General features: G+C 38.4%; 1 protein-coding gene across 6 annotated transcripts in view; it reads left to right on the top strand.

The window, feature by feature from the left end:
* The window catches only part of NOS1 (nitric oxide synthase 1), a 162,372-nt gene that overhangs the window by 86,370 nt on the left and 49,335 nt on the right, over positions 1 to 26,667 (top strand). For 2 of the 6 annotated variants that reach the window (XM_072142592.1, XM_072142545.1), the window contains exon 1: positions 11,237 to 11,397. The exons of 2 other annotated variants lie outside the window; for them this stretch is intronic. The gene's annotated coding sequence lies outside the window, so the exon portion shown is untranslated. Of the gene's footprint in view, positions 1 to 9,129; positions 9,334 to 11,236; positions 11,398 to 26,667 lie in introns of those variants that run through there. 2 more of the 6 variants (XM_072142582.1, XM_072142555.1) reach the window with 2 other exon arrangements.

Here is a 26,667-nt window from a genome sequence, read left to right on the forward strand (position 1 = left end):
TATCAGTGATGGGTAACAGATATAAATCTATATGGGAAAAGTTGTTGTGTACGGCTGAAAAACATGTATGTTCCTTATCAGTGTTATGAGTCGTGCGCCAGACATCACGTTGTGAGAGTTGTTCCATTAGGTGTGATAGCGATCTAGAGGAAGGTGTTGGTCTGCTGTCAGGTGAGGAGTGGTGAAGTAAAGGGTCAGTCACTGCGTTGAAATCTCCCCCCACTATTAGATTTTATACATCTACCTCCAGCATCATTTCAATCAGTTTGGGAAAAAAGTCAGTGTTGGACTGATTTGGGGCATCTATGTTTAGTATGTTATAACGGGTTCCTTCAATCAGTATCTTTGAGTAATAAAAAACAGCCCTAAGTAAGTAAGTCTTTTTCTAAACAGGATCGCCACCCCTCTAGATTTGGAAGTGTAACAAGATGCATAGATGGCATCCACCCAGTGAGTTTTAAGTGAACCCTCTGTTGAACGCTTCCAATGCGTCTCCTGCAGTAATACGATGTCTGGTCTAAAGCGCTTAATGGGGGTATTTGGCCCTGCTACATTCCAAGATAGGAATTTAAGGTCAGCGGTTGTCGTGTATGGGTCAGTGGTGTTAAATGTAAATTCGGTATTACTCATCTGTATCAAGGAACAAAGGTTTGGAAGGTTGGTAAAGTATCTTACCTTCCTGGACAGCAGGAGGACTTCTGTGTTCTGGCTCAGACAAACGAGACGGGGGATATGTAGCCTTACCCCCCCATCCCCTGAGATCTGCACTAACAACAAGAATAATGAGTTAGTGTCACACAAGAATAACAAACAACTAGAAACATAAATAATCAAAGGCAATGTCAGCAGCTTAAAGCGCAGATGTCATGTGATCTAGGCTCCCCAGATCTTCGCTATATTTCAGTCTACAGCGCCTATGTTGAAATGACGTTTAGCTTCCTCTGGATCTTCAAACATCAAAGTGCGTCCATTGTGTTGGACTCGCAGGCGGGCATGGTACTGGAGTTGGAATCTTGTGCCCTGGTCGTGCAGATAGCGGCAGACTTTACGAACCGTTTTCTATGCTGTGATACCAGGGCAGAGAAGTCCTGGTAAGAAGAGGATAAGAGGATGCGCTGCCCTTGAATTGTGAGCTGTGCCTGGCTTCTGTAGGCTTTAAGAATTTTTTCCTTCAAAGCCCAATGAAGATAGGGTCCTATTGGATGTACCCGCTTAATGGACATAGGGTCTTGAGGGCAGTCCATTTGGAGGGCTCTGGGAAGATCATCAGTGAGATATTTGGTCAAGTTATCTCTGGTGACTGATTCTGGAATACTCACAAATCGCAGATTATTTCTATGGTTCCTGTTTTCCAGATCTTCCAGCTTGTTTTGTAGAGACTCCTCCATTGTGATTCTTTGTTGCACTGATTGTTACAGCACAGTGACCAACATTTCTGTGGCCGAGACTCTAGTTTCCAGCTCTCCTATGCACTGCGTGTTGTTGGTGATTTGCACTAGCGCGTTGTCTATGTAGGTGTTGAGAGCTTCCAGTCTCTTGTCTATAATAGGCTCCAGGACCCAAGAATCTTCTTGACTAACCGCTGCTGCCCTATCCATTGTGGGTTCCAGTGATGAGGGTGCCTCATATGCTGGTGGTCTATTGTTGGGGTCCAAAAAGATGGCGCACACAGAGGTGAGTATACTAAAAAATTTTATCCAAGGTCTTTAAAACACAACGCGTTTCGGGGAATGCCCAAGGAGGAAACCACACTTTCCTCGGCATCTGTCTTCTGTTCACTTGAGAAAGGGGTAGAACACCCCAAAACGCGTTGTGTTTTAAAGACCTTGGATAAAAATTTTTAGTATACTCACCTCTGTGTTCGCCATCCTTTGGCAACTCCATCTAGGAGATTATCCTCTGGAGGCAGCACCAGACAAAAACTATCACCACAAAGCCTACAATAGTGTTGTGCCTATCTGCAGCACAACCTAAAATGATGAGCACAATCTACAGCTTTATGTCCATTTGTTACCCCCTAAGATGTCACACTATTAGCGCTTTCTCCCTGTCCTTTCTTGCCATTTTCTATACCTCATATGCTGGTGACAGATTTGGTGGCACGATGTTGTCCACAGAGGACAGTGGCGAGCACGGTGCTTCATTTTGAGGGTGTGTACTAGTGGTGCCTCTAGATGTGTCTTTCTGCGGGCCAGCTTCAGATTTTTCTCTGTGGCTTTGAGTCCTTTAAGAGAGGTAGATTGTGAAGGTTTGGTGGGCATATTGGATTGTAGAGGCAGTAGGTATTTTTCCATACCCCGATGTTAGGCAAAGATGTAACAAAGGGGGGGCTAAATTAAGGAGCCGATGTTATGCAATCACTTCATAGTTTATTCAAAAGTCCGCTGAAAGTCCGGAAAGGAAATGGTCGTCCTAGCAGCAGGGGTCAGGATGGCAGATCTCAGAGACAACCCAGATTTACTATTCTGTATTCTTCAGGAAACACATTATAGGATTATCTCGTATATATCTGCCAATCGTATATCTCGCCTGGTCAGTAAGTCTGTTGTCTCCTGTAAGGCCTTTAGGTGGCACCAGGGGATTGATGCAACAAAAGAAATTTAAACTCTTGGTGGGTAGCTAGATAGCAGAGTGACTCTAGGATGACTTGTTGTGACAGAGTCCGTACAGAACTGCAGAGCAGCGTACAGTACTGGGATACGACAACAAAGTATGTGATGCCAGGATCCAAGTAATAGTGAAGATAGCAGAATAATTCCAGAGCAGTATGTGATGCCAAGATCCGAGTAACAGTGAAGATAGCAGAATAATTCCAGAATAGTATGTAATGCTAGGATCCGGGTAACAATAAAGATAGCAAAATAATTCCAGGGCAGTATGTGATGCCAGGATCCGAGTAACAGTGAAGATAGCAGAATAATTCTAGGACAGTATGTGCTGCCCAGATCCAGGTAGCAATGAAGATAGCAGATTAATTCTAGAGCAATATGTGATCACAGGATCCGAGAAACAGTGAAGATAGCAAGATAATAATAGAACAGTTCATTGATGTTCAGAGATGGCAGAACAAGTTACTTATCTGAAAATGCCTGCAGCTCTAGTGTTAGATGATAACATGCAGGAGTTTAGCAGCAGGTGAGCATGTGGCGGTGAGTTGTGCTGGGGTAAAGGGCTGGCCTACTCCTCTTCCTCCTAGCTGACTTTTGCCCAGGTCTGGCTCCCCACTGGAGGTAAAACACGGCCATGCTCGATGCCTCGTCCCCAGAAGTCTCCAAGTACATAATTTGATAATTGTGTACCAATCTTCTCATCAGGAAGCAGTTTAGCCTAATTAGTAATTTTGCCCTTAAAAGGGGTATTCACATAACAACATGATTCATAAATATACTCAAGATAACATAATATTCATCCAATTCTAATAGATTCTTCTCTTGAATATCTTCTCCTATCTCCTCACTGGATTGGTCCATCCCCTGCATTATAAGACAGGCTCACACATACACACTTCCTGCTGGCAAGCAGCAGTGTGAGGAGACTAAATCTTTAAGCTACAGACAAGATCTTTATAGCAGGGGAAGGAGTTATAGCAGAACTGACAGTGTTTGTTATAGATCAGATGTAGTAGACCTGAGAGTGTCATTGTGTGTTTTATCCATCTCATGGATTTTATCTTGACGCGGATCTGTCTCATCTCTCTTTTTCTCTGTGTTAGATGCTAGTAGAATATTCAGAAACTAAATAATAATAATAATAATAATAATAATAATAATAATAAGTGTAGATAAACCTGGACTCTGATAATCTAAGCACATTGTCAGCACACAGCACAAGGGAATCATGTAGTGTCTTAGAGAGTCCCTGCATACACTCTGGAATTTTATACTGACTACCACTGAGTTATAGCTAAAACAGCAATAAAACTGTGTAAAATTGTAAGGGGTTAAATCTTTATTGTTTAAATATCACTCGGCGATTAAAATCTGAGACATTCCCATGCCTCTCAGACAACAGCAGCAACACTCCAGTAGATGGCAGAGACTACAGCGTCACCTCTTCCTCCCTGCATAGGGTACAGAACATATCTAGAACACTGTCCCATAGAAATTAATGTAAATCTACAAACTATAGGTTCCTATAGTTTATGTGGCTGAAATAAATATATTTTTGTATGTTATTTACAGAAGCTCGGGAAAGATGGTTGTCCTCATAATCATAATGTAATAATAATTACATAATGCTATTTGTATTATTATCTAGATTTATTTAGTAATCAACAATATAGGCGTTACATCCCCTTTAAGAGCGCTTCCAAACATCACTTAAATGAAGTGGCATAGCCTCCCTGTATTTTTCATATCTTGAAGATGCTGCAATTTCTCTTAAACTGAGAAATCTTCTAATAGTTTCTGCTCTGAAAGGTAACTGCCAGATCAATTCATGATTAGAAGATCAATAGTGTAACAATGACATTGTGCCCTAACATCAATCTAAATAATGGCCGTGGGTCCCAGATAAGTAAAAAAACCTTAAAAGGTCACTAACAGTTAACCAGGGATCAATATTTCAGTGCTAGATGTTTAAGCCTTGACCAGGCTCAGTAGTAGCTTGTTGGTAGATGTAATCTGGACACTAGACCAAGGAATAGGTTGTGCATTAACTTGATCTCATATTATTTGACAGGTGACAAGACATGGGCTTTCTAGAAATTATGGATTAGACTTATTAAAAGTCTAATAAAATTCTTATAAGAACTATGCTTTCTGTCAGTGAATAGAAAACCCTGATTAATTTAACATCCTAAACCCTCCCCCCTCTCCCCGATTATTACATGAGAGATCTCTGATAATTATTGTCATTGCTGTTAATACATTTTGCACTAAATATTATTAAACTGTGTCTGGCTGTGCATTGTCTATTCGTGCAAAGCTAGGAGGGGGGACTGTTTCCTGCAATTTTCTAAATAAAACAGTCACCGACTGATCAGTTTTTAATGAGATTTAAATGCTGTTGTGCAATATGCTAAGCATCCAAGTATACAGAGGCTACTACTGTAAAGCTTTGACCTATTGATCAACATATTATAGTTATAATGATCTATATCTATCTATACTGTATATAAATATAGACTATACAATTAAAAATGCAATTGTTCATATTACCAGGAATAAGTCAAATCCAAAGCCAAATTGCCTTTTGGATCAAAAAAAAATTTAATGGAGTCACCCAGTGCAACAAACGAGTAGCAGCAATGTTAGAGAGTGTGTGATTATATAGCCAGATTCACTGGTTCTCATACGTCATATGTCATAAAATTTGTTCAGGCTCCACCAAATACTACCTTGCAGCACAAAGCACTTCACACTGTGCAGTGCCCCTAGTAATAAACCTCTCCAATATTACCAAACAAAGATTATAGAACCACAACCACATTACCGTACTTCATTGGATATTGCTCCAAATCACACAAAAATTACCACTGCGCATTAGATCCCTTCCAAGTAGCACAATGTAGCAAAATACTGCCTCAGAGGCAATGCATACTAAAATTCGGCACACAATACCACCTCAATAGTGCATCATTCTACAGAAAATATGTTCCAAGAAATGCAAAACAAATACCAAAGTGCAGCAAAAAATATTTACCCAACAGAACCAAGGAAATGATCCAATGCAAAAAATTCCACCTCTGAAATGCCTGATACTATCCATACTGTTGCAAGACTGTGAATGGTGTTTCCCCCTTCTCCCCCCCCCCTACCCTAATGTCAGCAACTTTCAATTCCTTTCTACTTCTTTACTTGTAGCAGCAGAATAGTTCCTCCATATCAGCTTGCCCCACACTTCCCAATGTCCATCACCCTTCTAGCCACAGTAGTGTAGCAGTATACCATTTTCCACAATGCATATACACTCACCGGCCACTTTATTAGGTACACCATGCTAGTAACAGGTTGGACCCCCTTTTGACTTCAGAACTGCCTCAATTCTTTGTGGCATAGATTCAACAAGGTGCTTGAAGCATTCCTCAGAGATTTTGGTCCATATTGACATGATGGCATCACACAGTTGCCGCAGATTTGTCGGCTGCACATCCATGATGCGAATCTCCCGTTCCACCACATCCCAAAGATGCTCTATTGAATTGAGATCTGGTGACTGTGGAGGCCATTTGAGTACAGTGAACTCATTGTCATGTTCAAGAAACCAGTCTGAGATGATTCCAGCTTTATGACATGGCGCATTATCCTGCTGAAAGTAGCCATCAGATGTTGGGTACATTGTGGTCATAAAGGGATGGACATGGTCAGCAACAATCATGATATCACTGTAGTAGAGAAAGCAAGAAGCGGCACTCACCGGATTCGTGCAGAAGATTTATTCAGATACACAGAGTATAGACGTTGGACATGGTGCAGACCGCGGCAAGCGACGGGCCGTTTCGTGCCTGTGTGGCGCTTTCTCAAGCGTGAGAAAGCGCCACACAGGCGCGAAACGGCCCGTCGCTTGCCGCGGTCTGCACCATGTCCAACGTCTATACTCTGTGTATCTGAATAAATCTTCTGCACGAATCCGGTGAGTGCCGCTTCTTGCTTTCTCTACTACAGTGATATCATTCTTGTATCCTACTTACCAGCTGAGCACCACCTTAGTGCAGCCTAGATCCCTGACTGGAGAAGGACGCAAAGGAAAAAATTGTCCTCAAGGGGTAGTGCAGGGTATTCACTTCATTGTATATATGGTCAGCAACAATACTCAGGTAGGCTGTGACGTTGTACCGATTGCTCAATTGGTACCAAGGGGCCCCAAGAGTGCCAAGAAAATATTCCCCACACCATGACACCACCACAACCAGCCTGAACCGTTGATACAAGGCAGGATGGATCCATGCTTTCATGTTGTTGACGCCAAATTCTGACCCTACCATCCGAATGTTGCAGCAGAAATCGAGACTCATCAGACCAGGCAACGTTTTTCCAATCTTCTACTGTCCAATTTCGATGAGCTTGTGCAAATTGTAGCCTCAGTTTCCTGTTCTTAGCTGAAAGGAGTGGCACCCGGTGTGGTCTTCTGCTGCTGTAGCCCATCTGCCTCAAAGTTCGACATACTGTGCGTTCAGAGATGCTCTTCTGCCTACCTTGGTTGTAAAGAGTGGTGATTTGAGTCACTGTTGCCTTTCTATCAGCTCGAACCATTCTCCTCTGACCTCTGGCATCAACAATGCATTTCCGCCCACCGAACTGCCGCTCACTGGATGTTTTTTATTTTTCGGACCATTCTCTGTAAACCCTAGAGATGGTTGTGCGTGAAAATCCCAGTAGATCAGCAGTTTCTGAAATACTCAGACCAGCCATTCTGGCACCAACAACCATGTCACATTCAAAGGCACTCAAATCACCTTTCTTCCCCATACTGATGCTCAGTTTGAACTGCAGGAGATTGTCTTGACCATGTCTACATGCCTAAATGCACTGAGTTGCCGCCATGTGATTGGCTGATTAGAAATTAAGTGTTAACGAGCAGTAGGACAGGTGTACCTACTAAAGTTGCTGCTGAGTGTATGCACTAGCAAGTGTTAAACCTGAGATTTAATGTGTACCAGGGTGTAATCAGGATTAAAGTTCAGTAATGTTTTTCCTGCGAGGAAGAAAGGGTTTTTATTATAAGGACTGTGTTAGGTCTGTGAAATTCACCCACAACATGGTCCCGATTTGCAGACCGGGCATGAATGTGTGTCTCTTACAAGTACTAGTGCTCATCCATGCACCGATCTCACAACAGACAGCTCAGTGTGATACAACTCAATCCCTCCCTCAACCACGCCTCCTACCCCTCTATGTGTAACGCTCTATGTGTAACTGCTTTACCATGTCTAGCAATGTCTGTAGATAAAAGGTAAAATGTTGTGATATATTTCTCTCTCCATCTCTCTATCAGTATAACACAAGGGAGAAGGAAAAGTCTTATGGAATTATATATTGACATAGAAGTTACGCACTGTGAATGGAGAAAGGAGGGGGTGCAGAGTGCTGGTGCCAGGGAGATACTAACAGACAGCATATAACATCTGACTAGTACTAGGAACGGCCAACAGTCAAAAGAGAAGAGGCTACAATATGGGAATGATGATTTATAAATGCAAAAAGAAAAGCTCCAGACAAAGAACAACAAAGTGAATCCTGAAACTACTTAGAACTATATTTGTATATTGATTTCTCATGCACCAAGGTGTCCATAGCCAAAAGGCAAGGGAATTGCACCACTGGGACTAGAAACATTGAGGACCAGCAGAATGTGAGAGGCAAATGATTTTACAAGGAAGAAAGCAGCTAAATAGGGAGCAGTACTGACAATCATTATTTTATTTGAAATTTGCCCTGCACTCAATGTATCAATAAATATTGTCCCAAATAACAGAAATAACATTTGCTTTACATTGTAAAAACTTGCGTCATTATGAGATCTGTTCATGTAGCATGGATGCTATAAAATAGCATAGAAGCAGTCGTTTGCAATGGTTAACACTGGACAATGTATCGGTTTATTGCACATGTAATATAAATTATTATGTGATGTTTGTGGCAAATAGGAAAGTACTGAGATATCCACCTGGCTCTCATTTCATCCTCAAGAGAACTTACTGACTCTATTCATTCCCATTATTTCATTTCCAAGAAAAGCCTTCTCAGTTTAATGAGTATTTCAACAGATTCTTCCCAGCCTCATTAGCAGTAAGAGGAGGATTGTCAACAGGTAAACCACATACCAGTATGGAAGAAAGAAGGAATAATTCCTTTGGTTTTATTCTTAATAGGTGGCTAATTGAAGGTATATACAGTAGTCCTGATGGTTGAGATATAGGGAATTAGGTTATGTAACAGATGCCTGATTTATCTTGTCTGCTGGTTTTCTGTTAATGAGGACTGTTTGGTATCATTCCACACCCATAAAACTCTGGTTGGATGTCAATGTTAATTCGTTTCAATGATGAAAGGGTAAAGGAGGTACATTAAGCAATAAATTCCTCCTCCATCCTGTTTGAGCTTATGCTCCCTACTTATTTATACTGCATTGCCATATCCTCTTTGGAGTGGTAGAAAGGAGCAGAGTAAATAAGAGGGAGGGAGTAAGGAAGGGTGGGGGTTGTTTAATTGTATCCCCCATTGTGTATACTGAAGAAGAGAGCAGACATTGAAAACTCTTTCTGAGGAAGGGAAAGGGAATCTTGCAGGAGGTGGGTAACACTACTTGTCTTTTTACTGCACAAGTGTTGTCTGGATTTAGGTGATCATCCTCAGATTCACTTAGCAGCTGGTCCTCCTCTCAATCAAACAGGTAATTATATTTGCATCACATTACTGAAACAACGTATTCACCTTAGACTTTAAAGTTAAACTTTATGTTTTGTTTGGGAACTTTGAGGAGGAATTAGACTATCTGACTGCAAATTTCTATTTATACACTTATGTATGAATATATGTATTGAAAGGGAAAAAAGTTTAGCTTTTACAATTTTCTCTTTTTCATTAGCTCAAGGTGACCAAGCTTGTAGAGCAGAGAGGTAAAGCCCTGATAACAGAATACTAGATTTTTATATAAAAAAGAAAAAACAAAAAAAAACATGCTACATTGTATTCACTCTATATGCTAATGACAGTCATTTGGAAAATAAGAGAGGGATAGTAAAGAAACTATTCACTTTTATTCCAACCTATAAAAGTTCATCTCTTTAGGGGAGTTTAAGACCAGTGCAAGATATAAGCTACTTAGGACTTAATTCTCTTGCTGGAGTGTCCAGTATTGTTATTTTATATACAGCTTAATTCTCCCCATCGTATGGACTGTGTATATGACGTGAATAATGTCAATCTAAAAGCAGAGGCTCTCATACAAATGACAGCTCTTCATTCACAGAATACAAATCTAGATCCGTACTCCATAGCATTAAATGATGCCTTAAGCTCCTATAGTGTTTACAGATAAGCTTCAGTGATGACTGGATTTATCTGTTTGCTGGTTACTAGTGCTTAGAAATGTTACTTTTGTAAATGTTGTGTAGGTTAAGATTAGTGTAGTATGAAACTGTTAAATGGAGTAGGAGCAAAGTGATTTGGTCATGATGTAGCATGCAGCCTAAAAAATGACCTCTACACAGGACACCCTCTTACTAGTAAGTTCCTGACTTCAGGCTGCATCATATACTGAATACACATAGCCTGGGTTCTATGTTTAGCTGTCTAATTGCGTATTTGAGGCTATCTATGAAGATGAACACAGATAAATACTGGCAGACAAGCTCAAATCTGGCGAAGTGTAAAGGAAAGGATATGTTAATGATTTTCAAAGACTGTGCTGAAATATGACAACCCTTATGTTCACTATAGGATTGATGAAATGGATACAAGAAGGGCTAGCTGCATCTGTTTAATAAACAGTCTATAGCCCATTCATATGTAGTTTTGGTAATACTGAGTAGCTGGACCCCTCCCTTTAAATCAGTTGCCAGTCAATGAAATGTACAGTGTATGTGCTGGTTTAGAGACATGTATTAACCAGACTGCAGTAATTTGAGGTTCATAAAGGAGAACTGTTTTATATAGAGATTATACTTGCAGTGCCAAGGTTTTGTGCATCAGCCTTATGTATGTGAGTTGCTTCGCAGTCCATTGCATAATAATCCATTACACTGTATACCAGGTTCCAAAAACTTGTCAGCAATTAGCAATGTGCTTCTGAAGTTTGATGGCCAAAATATGTTCAGCAGCAGCAGCAGCTCCCAGCTGTTTACACAGTGTCCGCTTTACATTGCATATCCCATCTGTCACATTCCTGATAACAGTGGTTATCAGTCTGTGTAGTAGGGAGAAAGGACACAGCAGAAGTTTAGGACAAGGGAACAATGTGCTACAAAGTGTTACAATCCATATTTAATTCACAATGTAATGCTATATGCTATATATCATTTTTAGTTTCTTGTTGCCAGAGCAAAGGCTGATGAGGTTTGCAGAATTATCATAATGTCTTTCCATTAACACAGGCAGAGCTGTAGTGCAAAGTGCAATATAGGTTACATAGCTGTATTATGTACAGATCCACTGCTGTGGATATGAGGTTTAACAAAGATCATTGACACTTGTATATTGGAGTAGATATGCGCAGAAGCCTCTGTATGCAGAGGGCAGGTACATTAGCTATATAACAAGAGCACGTTGTGAGGAGTCTTGGATTGCCAGAGAAGGAGGTGCAGCTGCACATTACTTTCCAGAGTGATCAGTGCTGAAGGAACAGCTCAGTGTGCACAGAGCTCTGTTTCCTATAGGCACAGCGCTCTCCAAGGTGCTGAAGGCATCTCAACATCCAGCATGCCCAGCCTGCTACAGGGAGCACAGAACAAGCAGGGTAAGTCACCCACTGCCTACTGAGACCTGCCATGTGCTTATGTCTATGGATATCATGACTCTTAGGATCATAGCTTTTCCATTTTCTGACTCCATAACTGACTTTAAAGAAGATGGAAAGAGTAGAAACAATAGTACCTCTAGTGTCATGTACCAAAAGTAAGTGGTTAGAGATGCATGTGTGTGATGTATACTTAAATATTGTACAATGCTAAAGTTTATTTGTATGGAATGCTATGTTTAACCCTTTAAATAGCAGCTTATGCACATATAATCTAAATAGCTTCCCTTCCTACCTTAAATACTTCTAAACATTCTAGAAACTAAAATAGAATTTCATGAAAACTTACAATATGTTTCATCAAGGATAAGATAATGACTTTTGAAGATGCTTTTTTTCTCTCTTTGAGAGAACGACAACTATACTCAGTTAACTCTATTAACTCTGTCTACTCTATTAACATTGTATTAGGGGTTGCTGATCTTATTTACTGCTCATATTAATCCAAGCATTCCACCAAGTCCATATATATATATATATATATATATATATATATATATATATACCCTATGTGTATACCCTATATGCAGATAAGTAAGATAGCAGGATAGTCACAAATTCTCATTTTCCTAGTTTCTTTGACTAGGTTTAATATTTTAGTCTGTGTAAATCTGTTCTTCACATATTATCATGAAGATCTAGTGTTTTAAAACCTCAGTTCATTCAATGCATCAAAATCAAAGTTTAAGTAAAACTAACACTGGATGCAATGCTTAAGACACCACAGAAGGTAATGAAATATATCTTAGTAAAGCCAGATGGTCTGTGTGGTACCCATTGTTAACATGAACTGCTGATATCATGTACATATGTTACACATACAATATTAGGAAATAGTTAGGTGTAACTCCACCACATCACTCAGAAGGAACACATTTTTTGTTTTTGCTTGGCTAAATGTCAGCAGGAAACAGCCCAAATTTGCTATATGATATATTGAATGGTTTGGGGTATTGTTTTCAAGACAATGGTAACTTGGTGAGGTTTAATCTGAACTGTAGGAGATAATGTAGACTGTGCATTTACATTGAGCATAGAGCTGCCAGTTTGCTTAGTTACCAATAAAACCTAGAATTTTTTTTTTGCCACAGAATGTTGTCTTGTTACCAAGAATAAAATTAGCAACATGAGTCATCTGGTTCCATGTAAACTAGTGGTAAATTGCTACAGGATCTAAGGATTATTTTGCTCTCTGACTTGTTGCATTGTATCACCCACTGTTACATGAAAATGAACAAGCATTGGCAGAATCTAATTATATCAAAATAGAGTATGGAGAGGGATGTGGGCATTCAATTAGCGAATGAAATGATAGAGGCACTTGATCACTCTCACATAATTACTCCATTATAATAAACTGCTAATCTAAGGTTTGCTTCAGAAGTGGCTTTGGGTGTCATGTAACACAGTGGAACATACTTTGCTATTGCTGTACCTCCGTAACTAAGTATGGGTTTGGTCTTTGGAGATTGTAGTACATAGTTTAGCATCAGCAGCATATTTGTGGGTAAGTAAAGCCCTAATTGTCATTAGGACATGTATATATGTATTGTAATATAATAAAAGGCATCAAGACCTATCATGGATAACACAGCACAAGAATGAACTCTACTCTCTGAAAAACATAATACTACTTCATAGAACAGCATTGCTTGAAACCATGTCCTTATTATAATTATTATACTGGATTATAGGAATCTAGGGCTATTATAGATATCATACCACAGTGTTGAGCTTTGCTGTCTGACAAACTTATAACTACTACATTCCACAAACTCAGCTCTGCTTCATATTGCTGTAGCTGCTGATGAGAAAGCGCACAAAACCTTGTGGTATAGCTTAAAATAAATATCTTTTTACTCACTGTTCTTCTGGCTGCATGTAGACCCTATGCTGCTTCATCCAATAATTGTGCATAGTATTAGAGTATTGACCATAGAAGGGAGTAGAGACTAACATAATATTTTATATCCCTGGGGACAGTAAAAGGTCTTGGTGTCATTCAGTTATCCTTTTAACCTATTTACATGAATGTTTTAATCTTTATTCACACACAGATGTAGCAGAAATGTTTTTTGTCTTACTAAAATTATTTTGTCGCAGCCCAACATAATATCATTTCTATAATATCACTATATGTGATAGATTGGTTGACCTGATAATGTCCTATAACAATTGATACAGATTTTAAAACTACTATCAGAGAAACTATTATCAGAACAAAACACATGTAGAATTATGTGCTACACTGTTTGAGACTTGAGTTCTGGAGGGGTAAGTGCTAAGCGATTTTTTTTCCCCTGGATATTATCACAGAGAGTGTAATCTTATGGAACATATTGCTTGTTTATGCTGAGCAGAATCTATGGGATACTCCCCATTCCTTCAATCCGTGCCGATTTCTGTTTACATTACCAATAAACAATTCTCCAAAGGCATTGGAAATCTTCCGAAATGTAGCTTTCATTTCTCACTATATACTCACTAAGTATAAGGCTGTAAAACTAACACAACTTACAAAAGCAATTAAAAACCTAGATACTACATTTTACATAAATTCAGGTGCCTTGAAAATATGGATATTACGGATATATATATGTGACTTTATTTTTAGTATCTTACTTATGAATAATCATCCTACTATAACTTCGTGAACAGTCAATGTAGAGGTTGTAGGATTTTTACATTCCTTTCCATTATATCAATTATTTCCAATACTAAAACCAAAGAGGTGGAGTTATACCACAGATAAAGACTATTTGAAGAAGAATGCATAAGCAGTGTAGCTACATAATATTTATGTATCTCTAAAGTTACTTTAAGCAGCAGTCCAAATATAGTCAAAGGACAACCAAACCTCTGAAAAATCTTGTATCCAAAGACTCTTTCATAGACCTGTACTAAGCTGTGCAGAGACAGAAGACTAGACAGTTTCATCACTGGTATATATTAGGTGGTGGGGAATTAGCTCACAAATATACAATCTGATGACTACTGCTACTGTGAAGACACATTTTTGTATGGGGCGGCGGTGATAGCAATGAAAAGCAGGATGGGAGTATCGAAATTACAGAATAAAGTGCTCAACATGGAACAAGACACGTACTTCACACAGATGGTGGACATGCAGTCTTATACAATATATTCATAGCAGAGCACAGATTATGATTTACCAATACACCTTGTGTCTTCTTTGATCTTCCATACAGGTAAATGTACAAAACTATCCAGATTTATTGAGTTATTCAAATGCATAAGAGAAACAGTATACAGACAGTCCCTAAATGAAGAACACCTGACTTACGGATGATCCCTACTTACCCTCTGTAACATCTAGTGATCCTCTCTGGATGTTGGTACTTTACTGAACTTTAGCCACAGGCTGCAATGATCAGCTTCAAAAGTTATCAAAGATGTCTGTAATGAGGCTTTATTGGTAATTCCTTTTCCCATGACAACCCAAAATTTGTCACGGGGACAAAGACAAATTGTCACGCCGACATAAAGAAATAGTTGGCTCTAGTTACAGTATACCAATTCAACTGTTGCGACTTACGGAAAAATTCAACTGAAGAACAAACTAGAGAACCTATTCTGTTCGTAACCCGGGGACTGTCTATAAAAAAGTACAGTTCTGCTCTAGATTGCTAGAGATATCTTGTACAGCGATCATTTACTGGGGAGGCATATTGCTGATCTTCTCCTTAACTCATGCTTTGGCTTAGTAAAATTACATATAAATCTCCATAGTAGCAAGAGAGATGATTGTCTTTCATCCTGTCCAGTTTCCTTTCCCCAGGGAATTATTGCTGGATAGTGACATTAGATTTTTGTTGGCATAAAACGGCAAGACCTGCCAACCCATATACTGTATAATATGATTGGCTTTAGACTTGGCACATCCTTTGTTCTGATTTCAACCACTGCTCCCTTATGTTATATACATTTTATGCCTATTATATGTGATCAAATCCTATAACTGGACCCTCATCTAACACTTTCTTTGATAAAAACAATGGAGATCTAGATGTTGATTTCTTTCCCCCGTTGTAAAAGAAACAAAAAACATGTTCAGACAAGTATATGAGATCAGACTCATATTCAAAGCAAGAAACATTCAAAGCCGTATTCTAAAATAGGAAATGTCCATTCCATTCTCATCTCTATGGTTTGTTGTGTTCAGCTGGGCTAAAATTTCCAAGTTTTTCAACCAATTACCAACTTATGGAATCATGATCTAATAAGAAAAGCCATTTAGTATCACCCAAATAAGTTTACCTGTTGTATATACCTGTGCAAGTAATCCTTCAATAAAAAGACTACATTAAGCAAAAGGCAGGTGGTAGACAGTGAGAATAAGACACCTTGTCACCTTAAGCTAACTTTATACACACAATTTGTATCAATGATAGATCTGTTTAGTGGATTTTTATTAAAACTAGCATAAGTTCTCATTGGCAGCTTTAATAGAACTGGTTGTTATCCACATTTTTTTAACTATTCGCTAGCAGAAAACAAAGACATAAGGAGAAAAAAAGAGAAAAAAGTCAGCTGACTGCTAGCAGTATATCATCTCCTCGGTGGTGTGAATATAGGTGAACAGAACTTACGGCTCTGGTCCCATTACCTGGATAAACATAGGAAAATATGAACAAATGTGAAATAGAAGCTGTTAAAACATACATTTTATTGCTAAAGGTTGAAAAAGTCCAAACAAGTAGGCATTGCCCAACCTAAGGACTAATAAGTAATAGCCCGAAACGCTTCACCTGTACTCCACGTTTTCTCCATCATTAAAAAGTTTTAACAGCTACTTTTGGTGATGTACCCAAAACATTTTTTCTGATTTTCCTATACATATAAGTAATTCCTGACTCTCACTGCCTTATGTTCAAAAACAGACATTCTCAATTCTAAACTCTGAGTTGGCCATCATAAAATGGAAAAAAGCTCTAAACTGGTGAATGAAAAGCCCATGTTCTAACACATACAAAGCTACACCTAAAACATTTGTACATATAAATACTGTATATTGCAGTACCTGTAATGGTTTGCTTTTAACAGGATTTGAATTTTCAGTCACCAAAGCAGAACAATGCATACTGATATGCCCTACATTACATTTCCTAATGGTTCATACAATATAAGATGACTAACAACTTAAAGGGAACCTCCCAGCAGGATTTCACATATCAGATTAATAGCATACTACTGCAGGTCTCATTATACATAACACAAACATGACTAAGATAGCTTGTGCTTTATTTTTTAGAAATCACATTTAGAAAAGGTACCTATCTCTATTCAACCTCTAGAGTCTGAGTCATGTGAACGTGTTTCCAATAGTGACTCCATGTCTCGAGCTTCTGCTGAGACGCCAATATGACTCATGCTCCAGAAGTTGAATAGAGATAGCTATCAAGGGTGTAACTAGTTGAGGGCGGGTCCCAAAGCAGACTTTTGCATGAGGCCCCCTCCCTCCTCCAAATATACATATTTGTACACTCACACATGTTAATACAATTACCCACATTTATATACACACATTTATACACTGTTAAACACATACCTACATTTATACATTAATGCACACACATGTATGCACTCATATGTACATTTATACACTTATGCATACAGTATATACACTTTTTATAGACACATAAAGTATCTGCACATATTATACCCACATACTCTTATACAGTACTTACACCCAAAATTCACAAACATATAGAATACATACATCATATTAACCATACAGTATATACACACCATATATACACATCTATACACATCTATAACGTACCATGTACAAGTACATACAGGCAGCTCCCAACTTAATAACACCCAACTTACAGATGGACCTCTATGGCCACTGTGACCTCTGTTTAAGATCTCTGCATCTTGGTAATTTAATGAACTTTAGCCCCAGACTTCAATGGGCAACATAAGAGTTATCAAAGTGGTCTGTAATAAACCTTTATTGATAATCATTGGTCCCATGACCAAAATGTTGAAAATCCTATTGTCACAGGGACAAAGAAAATACTGGGGCACATTTACTTAGAGTAGTGCAAACTGCACTAAATGCAGCTTGCCTGTGCTTTGTGCATTCAGGATTTCTGCCGCCCATTCTTCATGCATCTTGCGCCGACAGAGAGCACCAACTTTTTTTGGTGTACCTTGGGGCATGCAACACAATTCTGTCGGGCTTTGCAAGCTAAATCTGGCACACGGTCCTACTGAGCAACAAAACGCCCCCTAATTTGTGTTCAATGATGACTAGTCAAGCTGCGCTACAAAAATTGTGGTGCAGACACTTCTCAAATATCTGTGCAAGCAGTTTTTACTAGAAAGTACGTTCAAAGTCCGACAGAAAACTAGTGCACAACCCTTAGTAAATGTGCCCCAGGAGTTACACTTCCAAAATATATTGATTTTGACTTACATACAAATTCAACTTAAGAACAAACATACAGAATCTTGTATTTAACCCGGGGACTGCCTGTGGTATATGCACACACATACATTAACTTACTGCATATGCACGCATAGAGAAAATACACATCACATACGGGCACATCAGCATATAGATACATTTATACAGTATATACCATTCACACAATACACATCCATACATTAATACACTCATACACAAATATATAAATACTCACTGGTAGATTTCTTATCCCAGGGCCCAGTAGCTGCTGATCACATGCAGGAAGTAGAGATGGAAAATCCCTAGTCCTGGTGTCCTGCTGTCCCTTCTTCCTCCTCTGACGTTTCTTATCTGAGCTGCTGTCTCGGCTGTTTACTGTGAAAGATGTGAACTGATGGTTCCCGGTTTTCACCAGAGCCCGTGCAAAGGAGGTTGAACTTGAACTGTAAATCTTCTCACTATAGTCTGATTCTTCCCATGAATAGCTTCTCTTGTCTGCACACTGCATTGCTCTCTGCCTCTTGCCCCTCCCCCTGCATTACAAGACCAGCAAAGACACAGGGACATCGTGCTGGTAAGCAGCAGTCTATAAATAGTTACTCTACAAGCTACAGACATATATGGTCTATATCCAGGGTAGAGGGAGGGCGAAATGTAGCAGAGCTGACTCTATGATATTGGTGAGTTAGCAGGGCTGAGAGTGTCTCATCATCTCTAATCTCTCTTTTTCTTTGTGTCAGATACTAGTACAATGTTCAGAAGCTAAATAAAAGTGTATATAAACCCTAAACCATGATAATCTCAGCACATTGTCAGCGCACAGCATCTCATGGCACAGAGGAATCATGAAGTGTCTGCTTAGAGAGTCCCCGCCCACGCTCTGCAATCTTACACTGACCATCACTGAGTGATAGGAGCTAAAACAGTAAAATTGTAAAGTAAGGGGGATAAAAATGATCTTTACTGTGTAAACATCACTAGGGGATTAAAATTTGAGATCTTTCTTTCATGGGCAAACCCATTTAACTTGATATGTGAAAACCTGTTGACAGGTTCCTTTTCCAAAAACATGATTTTGTTATACTGTCATGAGATGTCTACGCTGCACGCTTCTGCGGCCACCCAGTGGCTGTGTTGTTTATTGCAGCCTGTCACAGGTTTTGTTCGCAGGATGTAACATTAAATTGAGATTTTATCATGAGAAGTAATGAGCAAAGGTAACAGTAGACACATCTATAATCTGCATTATTTTGTTATAAAGATTAGCACTGTGTTCCAAGATGAAATTCTCTGTTGCTACAACTTTATTTTGGAAAAACTAAAATATCAGCAAGATTTTTTAGTATATGTAGGAATGTAGGATAACATATAAACCAGAGTAACTTTATAAGTAGACAAGTACCGATTATTATGGCTGTATCTTCCACTAAGGAAAGCCTTTATATAAACTCAGAGATTGAGATTAATGAACATAAAAATGTAATGACAATGATTTTTCATGTTGTTAGGCAAGGACATATTTATTTATAAAGTCTCCGGAGTCAATGCATTATCTATGTATTCATAAACACCAGCGAGTCGCTGTTAGATCAGTAAATTATGTCACATATGAAATACAATAGTTATTTCGGATGAGACGTTTCAGTGATTCCTTTGAATTGCTTCTGTTTAATCATAGCACTTTGTAAAACAGAATAATCAGACATACTTCTTAATACCTTCATTGCTAGAGAAGATCTGCTACATTCATAGATAATTCAAAAACTTCTCTTTTGCAAGTAAACACATGCGTTCAAAAATAAATACTTGGGAAACATAAAAGGCTTGAAATAAAAAAAAATCTAACAAGCAGAATAAAAATAACATTTGCTTTGCTGCTTGAAAGAAGATATACAAAAAGCTGCCATTCTCCTTCATATAATATAAATAGAAGACATAGAAAATGCATATGCAGACTGAAATATAGAAGATGTGAAAATATTAACCTGTTAGCTGCTATAAGTGGTTTCTGTCCTCATCCGTTCATGTAAAATGATGAAGTGCTCCACTTTCATATGGTCAAATGTAAGAAGAGACCTGCCATAAAGGATCACTATTAGGTGCATGTGATCATTGCTGTGGAGAGTCTTATTTTTATTGCCTTGTCTACAAAACAAACCCCTTTTAGTGGATTTGTCACTTCCCCCACATGTCTGTCTGAGTTAACACCAGTGGCCCTTAAGAAACAATTATTCTAGTGTATATTTGCCTATAACTGTAAATTGTGTTGTTCTTCTGTTATTCCTCAAACATATTTTTGAAGAAATTGACAACTGGGTGTCACTGTTATGAGGTGTGTCCTTCTACACTCTCACACAGCTCAATTCATATTGTCAGTTTCTGTGTAGATACACCCCTTTGATATGGAGAATGTTTACACCCAGTTGTCAGTTTATTCAAAGTATTTAAAGGGAGATATGGTACGAACAGCACAACCCAGAGTGATGAGAAGATATCCAGATCTTCAGAAATGTTATTGGAATATAAGATGTTATTACAATCATTTACTATAACAGACGAGCTCAGAAAACTGTCAGGTCCACTTCTTTAGGAGTTTGATATTCTTGCCTTGTTTTTACCTCAAAAATAGGTAATTTATCTGCTTTCACCATTATTAGACTAAGATGCAGAAAGTACAAGGGATAGCCTCTAGAAAATGTATGATGACAAAGGATCTCTTACTGGCACAACTCCTGTTATAGAGGGCAGGTTTCCTGTTTAAAGCATAACTAAACTTTCAAGAAAATGTTATATATCATCAGTGCAGATGATAATAGTAAACTTTGTAACATACATCATTAAAAATAAGTTCATGTGTCTCTTTTCCCCTCCTTTCATCCTTATGTAAGCAGTCTGCGTAATTCAGTTTTGTGTCGTGTTCTCCAGTGACAGGTGACAAATAAAGAAGCTTATAAAGCGGCTTAACGCTTTCATGTCCTATCTTTTCCGTGTTATGGCGCCGTGCGCCATATGTTCCTATGGGGAGGGGCGGGTGTGAGCAGCGCTCACCTCCTCCTCCTCTCCCCGCGCGCACCTGTGTGCCCGCCGGGCAACGGCAATGTGCATGTAGCCTTAGGGAGATGAATCATCAAAGGAGATTTTCTCTAGATGTGAAGAGTTAATCATTAGTCTCCTTATCAGTCTGAAGTGGATGGAATTTAGAAGGCTTTTAAATACACTGCTTACTACCGGAAGAAAAGCAGACAAAAACAGAGAAACTGCTTTACTTAATTAAGTATATTACAGAGTTTACTATTATCATCTCATCTATTAGAGAACCTCTGCCTTCAGAATGGACTCAAATATCCTCCACAACAACTAATAAACTCCTAGAAATATATCAATAAAATAACACATGGAGTCTATGTTTTAGGTGTATGTCCCTACACAATGTTATCAGTAATGACAATGAAAGACTGTACAGATGATACACCCCTTAAAATGTGAAATATGTATTGAACCGATCAGCAGAAATTGACCAAATAAATCACTACCAGTTAATTATTACTTTTCATTGTGCAGTGTGGTGGAGTCATCCAAAAAATGAACTTTGAAGCGAGATGCAAATTGTTGTATAAAATCCTGGAGATGGAGAGATAAGTGCTGAAGTCAAGCTCTCCCACCTCAGAACACCCCTTCATTGTAATTGATGGTCTGCTGAAGTCTGTTGCATGATGTCAATCACAGTATGAGGGGTATTCTGAGCCGGGGAAAGCTTTGATGCTAAACTCTCCGCCTCTGTGACTTTATTCAACCAATTAGCATTTCGCTTAAAGGACATCTACCATCAGCTTAGTGATGGTAGATGTGTCCTAGTAAGAAGTTTGATGTTCCTCAGGACTTCTTTCATTCTAACTCTATATTTCGTCACCTATCTATGCTCACGTGGGTAGGGGGAGGAGCGGAAACAACGGGGTTGCTAGCGCTACTGGGGTGTGCATAAATTAAAATACTAGGCTCCCTGAGGCGCTCAGGTAATGTAGCCTGAGCCCCCAAAGCTAATTTGCATAACTCTTATAACTCTATATTTCCATGATTGAGGGATATAGAATTATAATAAAAGAAATCTCGAGGAACATTGTTACTAGGGCACATCTACCATCACTAAACTGTTGGTATATGTCCTTTAAGTTGGTGTCCCGAATATTGGCACTGTGTGATTAGACAAGGTGTGAAGATACTTAAAAATATACATATTGTGGCTTATTAGGTCATTTTTTGGTGACAGGTGCTTATGTAGGGCATGCTCTTCTCCTGTTATATCAAATCAAAAAATAAACTGGTAAGTAATACAGAGTATACATTTATATATGGTCTGCTGGTGGATAGTAGCAGCCAGCAGTGTGGGGGACACTCATTTACAAACATGCTTTTTTCTTCTTTTATGAGCAAAATCATCTCCAACTAGAACATAACTCATTCTGATGTGCTGCTCAAACCCATTTCCACTTGAGATTGGAACTCAGACCAACATATGATCAGTGTGCCCTGTAATGCCTGGCACGTATTTGCTCAGTTTGGAAACATTCTGCAAGCAATGAATATACTTAGTAGATGTTGTACAAGGTAGATTGGGAACCCTTGTTATGAGACCAGAATTTCCGAATCCTGACGTTGAATTATTTTATAAGGCATCCATGAGTGCTCAGTACAATCATGGAGGATGAGATGAGAGTATTGGATTACAACAGAATATGAGGACTGTATATTGTTTGTATCTCAGTAAAATAATAGAGGCTGGAACAAGAATATAGTATTACCAAGTATATGGGAATTGTATATCCCTCTGTATCTCAGTACAATAATGTAGGACGAGATAAAAGTATAGTATTACCACAGAATATGAGGACTGTATAGTGTCTGTATCTCAGTACAATAATGGAGGATGAGTTTAGCATATATGAAAAGGCAGGGGCTGACTCAGGAGAAAATGGGCTGAGAGAAGGAAGAAAACAGCTGCCTACCACCACCTTACTAAAAAATACACAATACATAATTGTGATGGTCACAGCTTTATTATTATTTGAAGATACAATCTGTAAAATAACAACATAAATTAGCATAGAATATAACAATCAGAAAAACACAAGATGTTGGCAAGGTCCTTGACAGCAAAAAATACTTTTAGTGGCATAAAACAAAACTTTAAGCACTTTAGCCAGTGCTTGTAATAATAACAAGTACGCCAAGGCGTGCCAATCACAACCTGATCTCCTGGCTGAATGGCGATAACCATGTGTGACTAAAACTAACTCCGCAAACAAAATCTTGCTTCTCAGAATCAATACTCTGGCCACAGAATATGAGGACAGTATAGTGTCTGTATCTCAGTACAACAATGGAGGATGACATTAGAGTACAGAATTACCACAGAATATGAGGACTCTATAGTGTCTGTATATCAGTACAACAATGGAGGATGAGATTAGAGTACAGAATTACCACAGAATATGAGGACTGTAGAGTGTCTGTATCTCAGTACAACAATGGAGGATGACATTAGAGTACAGTATTACCACAGAATATGAGGACAGTGCAGGCAGTCCCCGGGTTACATACAAGATAGGGTCTGTAGGTTTGTTCTTAAGTTGAGTTTGTATGTAAGTCGGAACTGTATATTTTATCATTGTAATCCCAGCCAGAACTTGGTCTCTGTGACAATTGGATTTTAGAAATGTTGGGTTGTCATAAGAATCAATATTAACACTAAAGCTTCATTACAGACGCCTGTGATAACTGTTACAGCTGATTATTGTAGTCTAGGACTAAAGTACAATAAATTACCAACATTCAAAGGCCCGTTGTAACTAGGGGTCGTATGTAAGTCGAGTGTTCTTAAGTAGGGGACCGCCTGTATAGTGTCTGTATCTCAGTACAACAATGGAGGATGACATTAGAGTACAGTATTACCACAGAATATGAGGACTGTAGAGTGTCTCTTTCTCAGTACAACAATGGAGGATGAGAATAGAGTACTGTATTACCATAGAATATGAGGACTGTAGACTCCACTGTATCTCAGTACAGTAATGGGGGATTAGTTTAGACTACATTATTACCACAGAATATGAGATCTGTTTACTTTTTGTACACTTTCACGGAAGATGGTGAATTATAAGGTGAATTATAACATAACAAGAGGACTGTGAGGATGAGATAGTAATATAGTAGTATAACTACACATAAGTGAATCTAGTGAATCTATTCTTTAATCTTTAGATTTAGTACAAATACATTTTTCTGTCATCGAATCAAATCTGAATCTTTTCTTTAGAAAATTAAAAGTATTTTTATAGAAAGGAGCTTTACATGGAAAAACCTGTGTCTTGAAGTACTTGTGTGGGGGGTTTAAACAAATTCCCAGGACATTTGGAACAACATAGGTTTAGACTGCATAGATTGTGACCCAAACAAAATATTTACATGAAACCTTTGAATCGTTGAATAATAATGTAATATGGGGAATGCATATATTATATTAAGTTTCACCAATTATCAGCAGATACTGATATAAAGGGAACCTGTCACCACGTTTAGTCACCCTAAACTACAAAATATGCATAGATACATAGTTTTGAAGGATAACATTATACATAAGTTTTACTTTAAATCAAAGCCTTTCTGGGCTTGAGCCTAGTGGGAAGTCCTACTTTGTGTCTTGCTACACATGCTCATGAGATGGCTGCCAACTGTTGAATGAAACTACCCACTGGATACCCACAATCTCAACATATTAGGTTATACTGAATATTTCCTGAAAAAGTACATATCAATCTGCCCGGCCCCCCTTTTTTTAATACACATGGCAGGTAGGTCAGACATTTCCAATGTGAGTTCCCATCGTCTTTATATGACATAAATTCTCCACTGGCAATAAATAGCAAAGGAGCAGCGTGACAGCGTTTCCCAATGTTCATTAGCAGTCTGTCTAAAGCATTTGGGATGTTCTAGTATTGTAATCTTTGCCTGATAAATAACTGCATGCGTTAGGGGAAGTGCACCAGCCTTTGTACAGAGCTGATTTCTGATCCCTTGAGTTCTGAATGGATGATTTCCTTTGTACCATTCAATGTTAGTTCATCCACTGACTATGACTGATGTTCTCAATAAGATGTTTTTGTACTGTCAATCCCACTAAAATATGTTGTGTTTAAAAACAGCTATCATAAGAACTGTACATTATACATAGATCATGTTCAGAAATGTTCTATACCCGGAGATTTTCTTCTGATAAACTACTTCTCAATGATTGTTTTATCCTTCATACATCAACTAATGTGGATGATAGAAATAATAGATAGTATGGCAAAATGTTGTTATATTCCCCTTTTTTCTCAATAGTGAGCCAAGTGTGCATGTTTCCTCTAACTATGACCTGTTGTGGAATTAGCTTAGAGATACCAACCAACCAGTCTAACATATATGCTGGTAAATGTTTGCAAGTTATTGCTATAATCATGATAATAGTAAGCCATACAGTGAGAAACTTTTAAAAATAAGTTTGGCAACCCTTCTTTACCATAAAGCAACATTTGTAATAGACGTCACAGACCGATGCTAATGCTGACTCTGAATGGCTGAATCGCTACATTAATTTAGAAGTATAGATCTTGAATGTAGAGGATTAGGAATTATTGTCCTTTCAGTTTATTAGATTTTTTTCACATCTGCCTTATTTCACAGGATTGATGTAATGTTTCTCTAGTAAAATGATGGGAGAGGAGAAAAGTTTTCAGCTGCATTTGTTTTCTGCACTCATCCTACCATGTTGTACCTGCTCATGCCAGATGCCCTTAGAACTGAGATGTTATCTCTACAGGCATTGATTCAATCTGCTATTTATATTACCACCCTTATCTCTGTAGATCCTCTAGACCTCCATCAGCGTGACCTCCAGAGCAGGTCATTTTGAAGTCACCTGTGCTGCTGTATATTATAGCATAGATCTATAATGTATGTATGTACTATAAAACACAAATCAAATTGCTAAAAGCAAACAATATGGTTTGTAGGGTGTGTACGTGAATGGTGTTCACTGATGTAAATGTTATGAATATTCAACAGAAAGATAACCTTTATTTGCTTTACACTAAACGAATATACATTGTATGTACCACATTTATAAGGTATTTGGGACACATCTCAGTACAGTAGATAATTGGCAAAATTGTGGCACCCCACTATATTAACAAAAAATTTCTTGTACTCAAATCAATTGATCAACTAATTCCATCTGCAATAGATATCAGAATCACCACACAGAACCGAGATGGGAAAACCAGCTCCATTCTCTGTATAGAGGCTAAGGTGTAGCTTCTTACCTACTCATTTTCTACTCTCCATGTTGATTTAGATGCCAGGGGTATCCTGGATCATTTGATTGGTGGGGGTCCCAATTTCCGAAACATTACTGATGTGATTAAGGTCATCAAGTAAGATGAAAAACACTTTTCAGTATATTGAACACATCCAGGGTACAACCCAAAGCCAAATTTGTAGGAATATGTATGACTTTATAGATACGATGTGTAATTGTGGATATTATCAATGAAAAGATGGCTTACAGTGTTCTATGACAATTCTCATATCTTTACAGAGAGTATAAATATTTCACAAGACAATCCCGGGTAGATATGAAGGGAATTGAGTTGATGGAAGTTATTTTCCCAGGAGTATATTGTTAGAGCTCAAGGGAAAGGATACAACAACTGGGTTATAATAAGATGACAATGTTA

Source organism: Engystomops pustulosus, chromosome 1 (genome assembly GCF_040894005.1).
Source record: "Engystomops pustulosus chromosome 1, aEngPut4.maternal, whole genome shotgun sequence".
In the NCBI taxonomy this organism is placed as follows: Eukaryota; Metazoa; Chordata; class Amphibia; order Anura; family Leptodactylidae; genus Engystomops; species Engystomops pustulosus.